Here is a 13,008-nt window from a genome sequence, read left to right on the forward strand (position 1 = left end):
CCACCACCCCACCCCTCCCAAAACCCCTGTCACTTTTAACTAGCTAACTCTATCTAGGCCAGTCAAACTGTGACCTTACTCTAGGCAGAAAAAAAATGCCCCCAATAATCAGCAGTGGTACAGCCCAGCTGTTGACACAGGCCGGTCCATTGGAAGTCTGAGGGGAAGCAGGTTGTTTGAGAGGGAAAACAAAATCCATACTCTGCAGCCCACATGTGAGTGTAGAAAGCTGGAGTGTGAGAGAGAGTCTGAGGGTATAGAGTGTTTAACAGACAGAGACCGCAAAGGAGAGAGTTTTCCCTGGCTGAGAAAGACATGGTCAATTGATGGGGACGGGAGGAGAGAAGAAAAGTCACAACACTGAGATGACAAAGATGAAAACTTTGACCAAGAGTTAAGCCGGGTTCTAGGTGTGATCTCACAGTGTGACAGACAGTCCTTTAGGCAGGAGCAGCAGTCAGGGGAGTTGCCAGGAGGACTGGGTTTAAGCATCACCCCTTCACCAACACCCCACCCCCTTCAAGAGCTGTCAGCTTGCTTTGAACGCTTGGTTGGGCACACACGCCTGACGCACTGTCCCTGGCATATGTCATCGCTCGATCAGCATAGATCAGAGCAGTGCTCCGACAATTGATTGGACTCATCGTGGTGTATTGTATCTTATCATATTTGTCAGAGAGCAGTGTTCGATACCTACACAGCCAGCCGCTTTGATATACAGATTACGCTATACATGCACCCTGATAAAGAAGACAGCCCCAGTGCAGCCTCTTTTCCTCAGAGCATAGGAGAGCTACACATACCTTGTTCCTAGGACTAACCATACCCAAGTCATTCTGGATGTTTACTATCTGTGTTTCTTTTGGCCGCCGGCGTTGATGTGAATAATTTTTTGCAGTGAAGCTTTCGATAATTGGAGCAACTGGGATCCATTGAGTAAGTATTGATATAGTTTCACATACATAAATGCAACATCAATGCAGTTATGGAGCTTGCAGGATGGGTCAATGCGGCCTGACCAGGATATAGAGATATCACATACCTTTGCACTACAGTACATTGTCCTCATGGGTTAGAACAATACTGGATATAAGCAGCGCAAAGCTTAACAAAACCCTCGTACTCAGTATTCAGGTCACTAAAATCTCCCACTGACACCGCTCTACAGCTAGGGGGTGGAGAAATAAGATGGGACGTTTGATAGATGTCAGGTATGAAAATGTTGTTCACAGGTGTAGCTGGGCCGGTATTAAAATTGGCGTTACCACAAGTAGAATGAAAAATATACACTCAGGTGAGAAATGTTATTAAGATGGGACATTTGATATGGGATATGAAATGCTTGCATTGCCTGTTTAAAAAAAACTGTCATAGCCGCAACAATTATATCAACTGCAGTTTGAAATTAGCTCATGCATGTATATATTGATCACATAATCAAACACTCATTTATATGTTCTAACTGACTGAGGAATAAGATAGGGTATAGGGTATAGGGTATAGGGTCTACGCATCCATGCACAGGTAAATGTTCATTTATCATTAAAACTGTCATGAGCTCAAGTCGACTAACACTGCCAAGGTTAAAAATTCGGCAAATCTTTTTTAATATGTTTTATTAATAATAAAATCATATATTGAAAAAAGAAAAAAAAATTCATGGAGACTCAGGATTCTGATGAGATATCTCCTAATATTAAGACAGGATTTGGTTTTTTTGTTACTCGGCCTTAAGAAAATTATTATCGCTACAAAAAACTACAGCTTTAAAAATATACATAATTATGGTGACATCATACAAATATATAAACCTTTTTATTCAATGCGACTTATTATTCCCATGTATAACATACCCAAGGGAATGAAATAAATTGCCTACTACAAACAATATAAATTTATTGGAAATTAAGTTTCTACAAGGTTGGTATGTTACACAAGCGCTATTACATTAGCATAACACATTATTTTATTTTAAGAAAAATTTAATACCGCGTATGTCTAGCATATTATATATCATGTGTGTTACATTTGCTATATAAGTATATCTGTTCCAATGTCACGGGACAGAACAAGCTCACTGAGAGCTTTATTCCCACCATTGGTATACTCAACCACTTTTGTGGTGAATAAATAAAACCATTTAAAATCAATTAAAATTGATCAGTTATGAAAATTGTCTATATCCTCTAAAAAATGTCAATGCTGCCAATATACATACAATCAGATCTAGAAAAAAATATTCTACACATATATAAATCAATGTAGCCACAGATCTCAGCTGTGATCTTGTAATATGAGGTTAGGCGTAGATCACAGGGTGGCTAGTGGTCCCCCGCATATCAGTATATATAGGCCACCCTTAGACCGAGGTCTCGGGCTAAATCAATGACAAACGTATAATATAATAAATAATATATATGGCCTTCAGGTACGAAAACTTAAAGTTAAAATTATAATTACCTTATAATAACAACCTGAAAAATACTTTTATACTTTTAATGGAAAAAAATATATTGACATCAGCATGTATTTGTTCTTAGATACTGGGCCCAGTTGTTCAAGACTGGTTTAAGACTTAAGACCAGATTTAGATTTAAGCCAAGTCTTCATTTTTGTACTTAAAGCAAGAATAATTGTGTAACAGTATATTAAATATGAACTAAATCTGCTGCTTTTATGCTCTGACTTTGGATAACAATATTGGCTGCAGAGTTGGACTAAAATGTTAAACATAAAATATGACTTAAGACCAGTATTAGCTAATACACTTCCAAACAACTGGAAATTAATGTGAGAAATTTTATCATTTTATCGTTTAAAATAAGGAGTTTAACAATAAAGGCCTAGAGGCTGTGAATATTGTCTCTCTTCAACCAAACCTTCAGTGAGTAGCAGAGATTTCAGATCAATCATAGTTAGCCGTGTAAGGTATCCCAATTTTAACATTACCTGTATTAAAAGTGTAAACCTTGCGTTTATCGTAATTCATAAACATTCTTGCAACTTTCAGCGCAAGGTACGCACAATTTTAAGTTGATTTTGGAGACAAAGCTACATTGGCTGGATTGGCCACTGTCCGGGCTTCACAAAAAGTATAATTTCTTTTATCAGTCTACAAAGAATAATGCCTTTGGAATATGTTTGAATAAACACTTTGCTAACATGTGAAAAGGTCAAAGAATTATCGCAACTGTATGCGATATGCCGTACATTGCAAAAGAATAAGGGGATGCAACACATGTTTGCACATACACGGTTCTAAGAAATGTATGTAACATTGTCTCTGAAAGATATACCTACATGTTTGAAAATTTGATTCACCAGTAGGCGCAGGTTTATTACATTTGTCATTAAATGTAATAATTGTAATAGCTGAGCCATCCTAAAAACATTAAATACATTAAATATTGTCAGTACGATGATAATAAAAGCACTAAAGGATTACTGGTTTTAATGCCACCTCACCGACAACAGTCAATGCATATACATGCAGATGCAACTGCAAACACATCATGAATTAGAAAAGTCCCATGCTACTGACTGAAGGCAATCACTCCAAACTTGCCTCCACAGGCAAAGAATTACGCCAGAGCAGTTGTACATATATATTTTTTTAATATGAAATTTGACCATTGCTTAGATTAAATGTATCACCACTGAAATGAAATTAGTTACAAAAAAATGTTGTATTAATCTGGGGTCATTAGAGTACACATATTATAATGGAATAAATGATCGGTTTTCATGCTGAAGTGATTGAATCTTTGATAAACTTCATGCAAGACTACACAAGACAACAGAAGAGAGCACAAGTCTACACAAGACAACCCAGTCAACTTTTAAGGCTCCAATAACAATATACATGTATGCTGGGAATATTTTGAAAAATTCCCTGTCCATGAATAGTATTGAACTCGCACTCTCTCTGATTTGTATTTCTTTTTTTTTTTTTTTTTGGTGTTTTACGCTGTGCTCAAGAATATTTCACTTATATGACGGCAGCCAGCACTATGGTGGGATGAAACCGGGTAGAACCCAGTGGAAACCCACAACCATCCACAGGTTGCTGGCAGACCTTCCCACGTACAATCTAAGAGTAAGTCAGCATAAACTGGACTCGAACTCACATCGACCGCGTTAGTGACAGTCTCCTGGATCACTGCGCCACACTAGCGTGCTAACAACTTTGGGCCCACGATGCCTCCACATCCTCTCAAGTGACCTGGCTACTTGTATATTGAAATTCAAACACACTAAACTACGCAGCCACGCGGCCAGTACCAGTCAATGGCCTACATTTCATGAATCAGAAAGTGGAGGAAATTCTCTTAGGGTTTTTATGATGATGTTTTTCAATTTGCAATATTATACGTGTGCAATCGTCACATCTGATCTAGACAGTCTATTACATTACCCTTTGTCCAGGGGCTATCTCTTTTCCTCTGGCACGGCTGCTAGATAAGGTATTCGTTCTAAAATTCTGTCCATGGCTAAAAGTCGCACATTTTGCCGGAGTTTGAAAGTCAAACTGATCTTAAAAAGGTGTTTTTAGGTTTGTTTGAAAGGCTGGATCATGCGCCAAGTTTGAAGAAATGTAAACTTCAAAATAAAACTTATCATTTTGTTAACTTTTGTTGGCCTCTAAAAATGTGTGTTTTTTGGGGGGTGGATTTTTTATGGCACGTACAGTACTCCTGATCATATACCTGAAGGCGATCATTACGCAACAGAGCAACCCTACCTGTACACATAAATTTATTTATTTATTCGATTGGGCTTAAATGCCATATCAGGGACATTTCACTTAGAGGACTGCAGTCCTGTTTATACGAGACAAGAGTAAAACCTGAGTAAAACACCTGCTTCTGGCAAGTCAGGTTGCCAGCTTTCCTACAAGTGATGCAGATTTTAATGAGCTGAGTGAACTCTAATCTATATACTGGTGGAGTACAATGAACATGCATTTCATCGGTTACATGTGACCATTTGCCAAGTATAACACTCTGATGTCAATGCTCTGGTTTTACTCTCTATGCTGTAGCCATATTTCACCTTTTATGTGTGACCATGTGCCAGCTATCACGCTGTCACTGCTGCTTTAGTTTTACTCTCTATGCTGTAGCCATATTTCACCATTTATGTGTGACCATGTGCCAGCTATCACACTGTCACAGCTCTTTAGTTTTACTCTATGCTGTAGCCATATTTCACCTTTTATGTGTGACCATGTGCCAGCTATCACACTGTCACTGCTGCTTTAGTTTTACTCTCTATGCTGTAGCCATATTTCACCATTTATGTGTGACCATGTGCCAGCTATCACACTGTCACAGCTATTTAGTTTTACTCTCTATGCTGTAGCCATATTTCACCATTTATGTGTGACCATGTGCCAGCTATCACACTGTCACAGCTATTTAGTTTTACTCTCTATGCTGTAGCCATATTTCACCATTTATGTGTGACCATTTGCCATCTATCACACTGTCTCGGCTGCTTTAGTTTTACTCTCTATGCTGTAGTCTTTTGTACTGAAGATAAAGACATTCCAAAATGTAGCCCTATCTTCCTTATCATTATTAGGAGAAGGGCATCAAATCAAAAAGAGAATATAGCATCTGCTGCAAATTTTCAACCTTTTCGACCTCTAAAGCACTTTTTTCTTCCATGGAATTTAAACTCAAACAAACTTCATGCAAGACCGCACGATCATCGAAGACTGATCGCTTATACTGCGGTCAAGCACCCGAAGTTTCACATTTGACTATACGGCACATTTCGTCTGATCCTGACAGCTTTGTTCATCTTAGACAGGTGTTTTAAGGTTATAGTTTGAAGATACACTGATACCCTACTGTAAGTAGGCATCAAAAATAATACTTTATGATCATTATTTGCTTCTGAAAATGCAATAAAATTTTACGTCCTTTTCCCAATTGCCACCAAGGTTCTAGGGGCATTTGGGGGGGGGGAAGGAATCCAGAAAATTGCCTGTCCAGCAATAACATAATCTTGTAGTGGCCCAACAACTAGCTTACATGTATGTGGCCTTATATGTGCAAGTATATAAACCTGTGTAAACCCTTTCTATTCCACTAAACCATTCAATAAAAATCAATTGAAGGGCCAGGGGAAAAATTAATTACTGTATTTATGGGCCGTCAAATAAAAAAAAAAAGTATGCAAGAGGAGAATAATTGTATTCTTAAAATATAATATTTTTTTAAAAAGTTGTCTTTCCTTAAATTGAACATAATGTTTTGGGTGGGGTTTTTTTTTTTTAAATATTGTTATTATGTAGGTCAACTGCACCTTATTTTGGTATTTTACACAGGTATATAGATTCACTGTTTGAATAGCTTCACACCTGTAGCTTTATAATCAAACAGTTCTCATCAAGAAAAGTATTTCAGCACTACAGTGAATAAGATCAAAACTTTACTTCTTCACAAAAGTCAAGAACTTCTGTGAAAGAAAAATCTGTGAAACCGTTCACTATGGTAACATGTTGATTGATGGATTGTTTCTCTAATGCCACACTCAAGAATTCCCAGGTGTATACAATGGCAACCCAGTTTTATGGGTAGAGCTAGTCCCACAGTAAACCACGAGTGACCACAAGCAAGTTACTTATTAGCTTTCCACTTGTGACGACGGCAAATTATTAAAGGTGAGCAATGCATACAAGAAGGTTTGCTAAGTCAACATCCACAAGCAGTTAAAACATTCAAAGATCTTCCAACATGCAACACTTTTTGGTGAAAAGATACTTTTAGGGTAAAGGATGCATGAAATGAGTGCACCTGTACCAACTTCAATTAAGTGACCTTTCAGTTCAATAAAGCATGTTGCAAATTGTAAACTGAAAAAAAAGTAAAACAATTACTGAGTATGGCAGGCAATTAAACTTAAAATCAATAAAAAATAATTAAATATTTTATTGATCCAAAAATGTTGAAGTCAGTTAAAGACTGTAGTTTGTAAATGGGTTTTAACCAAACCCCCCCCCCCCCCAAAAAACATGACTTAAAAAAGAAAGAAATGAAAGCATTGAAATGTTAATGTGAGCTGTTTCAAAAGCTAGCAGCAATAAAAAAAATATTTTCAGTTACCAATCTGTAAAAGTTATTCATTTCAACATATTTGTTGAGACGAAAATATGCCGATCTGCATACCAAAATAAATTTGAACTCGTGAACTGTAGAAGGTGGCTTGACCTGGCTTTTGACAATATTAAATCTGAATTAGAAAATACAATGCAATTAATATTTTAATCAATACATTAATTCCAGAAGCATTTCATTGATTAAAACTGACAATCCAGGCTGTTCATGTTAAACAAAATCAACATTTGCATACTAATTATAAGTCCAGTGTCGAAATGCAGTATAAAGCTTATTTCTGCGCAAATATCATGAGTGTTTGTTTAGTGGTTTTGTTCGCATTAGTGCAATCACTGACTGTCAATTAGCAACCTTATGTCAAAACCACAGGAATGTAGGTGTCATAATATAAAACATGGAACTAACCTGAAACATTCGCTGTAAATATTGAACGATTTATTTCTTTGATTGGTGTTTTACGCTGTACTCAAAAATATTTCACTTATATGATGGTAGCCAGTATTATGGTAGGAGGAAAATGGGCAGGGCCCAGGTGAAACCTATGACCATTTGCAGGTTGCTGGAAGACCTGCCCATGTACAGCCAAATAGAAGGGCAGCATGAACTGGACTTGAACTCAGAGCGACCGCATTAGTGAGAGGCTCCTGGGTCATTGCGCTGTGCTGGCATGCTAACACCTCAGCCACAGAGGCTTCAAATATTTGCATATTTTGAAAGTACATGTATATATACCTTGCAAATTTTTATCCACAGAAATGACACCTGTGTTAAAAATTCAGAAATATCCAAATTATATTAGAAATTTAGAAAATTTTTGCAATTTCACAGGATATTAAGACTTTCATCTCTGTATGATTCATGCTGATAACTTGTCACTGTGAAATACTATAAGGTACCAAGGCATTATCTTTTTCAAAAATCAAATTTTTCAAATCTGTTTACACTATATCTATTAAACCATATTTAACTACTTCCATGGCACCAAAATGGATAAAAATGCGTTGTATCAGTAGCCAGTTACATAGTTTTATTTCAGTGTTACACTTTACCTATGGTGCCTGTCTCTCTTTAAACAAAGTTTAGTTTTATTTATACCACATCTATATGCCCTTTCCTAGAAACAAAAAAACCAAAAAAAATTCAGAATAAGTTTTATGGATCCATGGACTCAAAATCTCTCATCATTAATGATCTTAAATTTCCGGCAGATCTTTAAACAAAAAAATGTCGAATACAGCGGGTTTAACTTTTTATGCCAATGGCAATTGAGCCAGAGCCACGACATGACAGCGCTAGTTGCTCTGTGTCACAATAAACTCCCCATATGATCCGTGGACAATCCCGTCTAATCAGGAAAATCTTCACTTGAAAGAGAAGCGGAGTGTTATCAAATCCTGCATGATTTTAGTCAAGCCCTCGTAAGCCACAGGTCTTACGATAGGCTCAACTTCAAGCTCTCCGCCTAATAAAAGGCCAGGCATGGCTAAATGTTTGGTTACCGGTAAATGTTTCACTGAGGATTTCTTTTGAGTACCTAACAAAAAGGCCTCGCTTGGTTAAAAGTTTGGTTATAGCTAAACGTTACAATGAAGATTTGTTTTTCATTTATTTAATAGTATATTGATGATAATTTTTCTTTTTACAGCGCGAACAAAATCCAGAAATAGTTCATTGTTTGATCAAAAATTTTATTCAGGATTTCTTTCAAGAACCGAATAAACCGTCACGTCTTTGTTAAAATTTCGGTGAACACCTTCAATCTTCTGAGATTTTCATGTTAAATTCTTGTTGAAATGCCATCGTCAAGTTCAGGGTTTGTATGTTAAATGTTCAGTTTAAGTGTAGGTAAACATTTCAGTGAAGGTTGCTTACAGTTAGGGCCTGGGGTTACTTTCAAAAACTTTGTAAATCACTATTTCATTACTTTTCTCAACTGAAATGAGTGAGTGAGTGAGTGCTTGGGGTTTAACGTCGTACTCAACAATTTTTCAGTCATATGACGATGAAGGAATCATTAGGGTGCATGTACGTGAAATGACGTCGCTTTATGGCAACATAACCCAGAGGTCTTTTCCAAATAAGGTCACGAGAATTGTGACTTACAAAGTTTTGTGACAGTGGCCCCAGCTCTGTGATTGCTTGCTGGCAGTCATTTTGATTACATTTCGTTATGGCAAAATCAAGGCCAGGGTCTTGAGCCTTTCACATATAAACTGTTGACAAATTCATTATACTATAACAACCATGGCAACATATGTAAATTACTTAGAATATCCCATAACTGCAGCATTTATTTATTATTTTTACCTTTGTTTAGCCCCATACACAAATCTGATCACATTTTACTTGAAAAATAAATAAATAAATAAATAAATAAAATACAGGGGAGGACACCACTGCCCTTTGCTGAAGGTTACCGAACCTAAACTTGTAAAAACAATTGTCAGTTAGTAAAACCAACAACCTTGAGCTAGATTTGAACAGCTGGCCTTATTACCATCAGTGTTGGTGGTTGGTGATGGCTGGTGGCCGCGTTTTTGAAAAATTCTTCCCACCCTTCAGTCTCTAAGAACCTGAATGTTTCCTGACGTCTCGTGTATCACTACAACTACCTGTACAGTGTTTAAGCTATACCTATGAACATCTGATATACTACACCTGTATTTAAAATCACCTGTTTAGCACCTCTACCTGAATAGGTGACACGGGTAAACTGAGGTGTGATGACTTAGGTTAACACATACATACACAGGTAAGACAAATATACACATGCCTTAACGAGATCATGTTTACCTGAGCATGTTGAACAAGATCTCTTGAGCCAGGCCTGTTTAGCCAACAGCTACTTCTCAGTTTCTACCGTAAAAGCCCTAATCATCACCCCTTGCCCCCAACCTCCTTTGGGTGAGTAAAACGATGTTTTTCCTAAGATGGAGAAATTGCACAGAAATTGCTCAATAAATCTGACCAGTAAAGTATAACTTTAGATCCAGTTTTAAAACACAATTCATAAGATTTTCAAGACTAAAGTTTATCGTTCAGGTAGAGGTACATTTGAACTTCACAAAAATTCGAAAATAACCTCTTCAGTTCAAAGAGCATTCATCAAATATGCCAAAACATGCACTAAATCGCTGTGAGTTCAAGTCCAGCCCCTGCTGGCTTCTTCTTGTGGGAAGGTCTGCCACCAACTTGCAGATGGTCGTGGGTTTCCCCCGGGCTCTGCCCGGTTTCCACCCACCATAATGCTAGCCACAGTTGTAGAGGTGAAAAACACCAAACAAATAAATAAATAAAATAAATAAACATGCACTATATCTGTGGTCGAAGTTCAACCTTATCAACCACAAAAGCACTTTTTCAGAGGAAATTATACATACAGTAATTATGTTCCCCAGCCCCGTAGGATTTTTCTTTGCTTTTCATTTACAATGTATGGGAATATATAGGTAGCTGTGGTTTATATAGCCATCTAAATGCATTTTATCTTTTTTAGTATTGATTTGTCCTTCGATCAAGTAATGGATAGTTTAAATTGGCAGGCATGAACAATATCAAACTGTTGCACTGGAGGATTAGTATCCAGATTTCGCTACTCGCTACTTGTATAAAGATAATAGCCTGTTTAACAGTATGTTACCAGGAGGGCCTCTGAGAAACGTAAATATCCACCAAAAACACCAGATATACTAAGACAGCCGATCTCCAGGTAAAGCTCAGCTGGTGACATCATAGACGGCCAACCCAAGTTTAGCTGATCTATATAACCTGGGAATTCGTATCAAAACGTCATTTTCAAGATGGATTCTAACTGCACAGAAGCAAACATACGGCCGTATCAATTTGAACCCACACTGGACGACGATTTAAGTTCTGATTTATGACACCGACCTCTCTGGTCAGATTTCAGACGAGGAATTTGATCTTTGTTCAAGCATTTTCAGCTACACTAGGTCTACATTTCGTGTGCATATCAGGTTTAATATTTTACCATTCTTTCCTTCTGTCCGCTTCAAAATAAATATCACTCCATTCTCCAAGTGGAATTATTCTTCAAAAATGGGTTCGCGGGAATTAATGTCCGTGCATTTAATCAAGGCAATACAGAATAAAAATTCTTACAACTGTTTAATTTTGCTAGTTATATTATGGCCGGAATTATTCGAGCATGTCAAACAGCTATTAATGAAAGGTGGCTTTAATCCTTGTTTTGTCTCCTGAGGTGTCACTAATATGGATGAGATATTAAAAGAATGGGGGATGGATTATCAGTATGTAAGACTGCTTTCGCACCTACCCTGAGCGATACTCAAAGAGATGTCCCTTGTTTCTGCACCTTTGATGTGTAATTTTAATCAACATTAATCAACAACTAGTATTTCAGCCCAAGTCATTAACTTAAAGACTGATTAATGCAATCAAGTAAACGCGTTTAGTTTTTTTATTGTGTTCAGTTTTAATCGTCCTCTGTAGTCGACAAAACTGCTTTGAAACCCTTCTCTGTTAAGACCTCATTAATTAAAGTTGCAGTTTTACGTGCGCAATAATTATTTTGCATTTTCCCAGCAAGTTCTAAAATTAAAAACAAAAAAGTGAATTGTATGATTTGTGGGAAATGTGGACTACCTAGGCAATTTGTCCTGTCAAAGACATGATCGAGAAGCCTTGAAAAAAAAGAGAAATTAAGGTCAGACAAAATAAAAAAAGGTGGATTTTGAGTTTTGTTTTATTTTATTTCATTTTTTAATTTTTTAGCATAAAAAACTGTAAAACACAATATACAGTTGATGACCATAACTTTCCGTCACTCCCATCCACATGACAAGAGTACTGTAATTCTTTGCACCATAGAAAGGTTAATCAGCAAACGATTAGAGAAATCAAGGTCAAACAAAATAAAAAGGTAGATTTTGAGGTTTGTTTTATTTTGTTTCATTTTTGGGGATTTTTTTTAGTGTAAAAAAGAACTGTAAAACATAACAACCTAAGCCTAATATACTGTTGCTCTTATCCACATGCCAGAAGTAATATCCTTTTTCATCAATTAGTAGGGAAAAAATCCCTTGCACCATAGGAAGATTTAAGAGCCAACAACATTCACACGTACAGCTTGACATTTTCTTCACGCTGACATGTTTGACAATACAAACATTGCACTCACTCAACTTTATTATACACATGCATGTCTGCAGCCTTGTTTTTCTGACAACTAGCGAACCTGCTTCATCCATGTTAAACAACGCTGCAATGTAGTTTGCAACATTACGTGATTCTACCATCTGATGCATTTCACTAACAACATCTGCCTTCTGTCGCTGTTGGCATGTCCTGAAACTTAGACCACTAAGAACAAACGTGTCACGTACCAAACAGAGCAACTGTAACAATCTGTGCACATGAATGTCACGCCATGGATTATACGCCAGGCGAAACATTGTAAAAAATTATATAAAAAAATAGGAGTACCCTTGTGCAAGGTTCAGGTTAATTTTTGTGAGGTAACATATGCAATTATATACATGATTATTTACATTGGCTAACACTATTATTAAAACTGAACGGCAAATATTGAATATCTGGAAATATAAAAACAAGAAATACGCGCACTCACATATCAAGGAAGTCCAATCAAGAATGCATCGTTTTTGATCTCTTTTGCTGTGTTTATGGCATAAAATTTACCAAGGTTGAAGTTAAAGAGTTGCACTCACTCGAGTTTAATACGTCCTTTGCAGATAATATACATGCACGTATTTAACAGAAGTTTTCAGTTTTATGGGTGCTGGAAAACGGAGTGCTAGAAGTAAGCCACTGACCTTTGGCAACTTTTTGAGGAATTTTCCCCATATGATGTGCAGATATGTATGTATGTATGTATGTTTAT

General features: G+C 36.9%; 1 long non-coding RNA gene across 1 annotated transcript in view; it reads left to right on the forward strand.

Moving 5' to 3' along the window:
• Nucleotides 1-329: 329 nt before the first annotated feature.
• Nucleotides 330-13,008, forward strand: part of LOC135464665 (uncharacterized) — a 52,057-nt gene continuing 39,378 nt past the window's right edge. Inside the window, exon 1 of the long non-coding RNA XR_010443674.1 lies at nt 330-936. This is a non-coding gene — a long non-coding RNA (uncharacterized LOC135464665). The remainder of the gene's footprint in view (nt 937-13,008) is intronic.

Source organism: Liolophura sinensis, chromosome 4 (genome assembly GCF_032854445.1).
Source record: "Liolophura sinensis isolate JHLJ2023 chromosome 4, CUHK_Ljap_v2, whole genome shotgun sequence".
Classification (NCBI taxonomy): Eukaryota; Metazoa; Mollusca; class Polyplacophora; order Chitonida; family Chitonidae; genus Liolophura; species Liolophura sinensis.